This window comes from Dacryopinax primogenitus, assembly GCF_000292625.1.
Source record: "Dacryopinax primogenitus strain DJM-731 SS1 chromosome Unknown DACRYscaffold_1, whole genome shotgun sequence".
NCBI lineage: Eukaryota > Fungi > Basidiomycota > Dacrymycetes > Dacrymycetales > Dacrymycetaceae > Dacryopinax > Dacryopinax primogenitus.
This window is the reverse complement of record NW_024467198.1, coordinates 1,293,063-1,293,432: the sequence shown is the minus strand read 5'-3', so window position 1 is coordinate 1,293,432 and position 370 is coordinate 1,293,063.

Here is a 370-nt window from a genome sequence, read left to right as displayed (position 1 = left end):
TGTTTTTCTTTTCATACAGTATGCCTTATGTGCCGCTTCTCATATGGGAAATGACCTCGATGATACTGTAAACCCGCCGCCGCAAAAACATTACATTGGCCGTCGCACTGTAAAGCGGAAAGAATAGTATATATAATAGCCATGCATATAGCTACAGTATATAGAGAAAAGTAATATAAATGAGTTATAAAAGAAAAACACCTTGAAAAGTTCCGGTAGTGTTAACTAGAACGAAATGACCATTCTAGGGACTCTGCCTCCGAAAAAGTGCTATCGGAGGAAATTACTCGAAGGAAACAGATACTAGACCCTGGACTCAAATGCGGACCTTTTACTCTGCTCACAGCCACAAAAATAAGAAAAATCATCG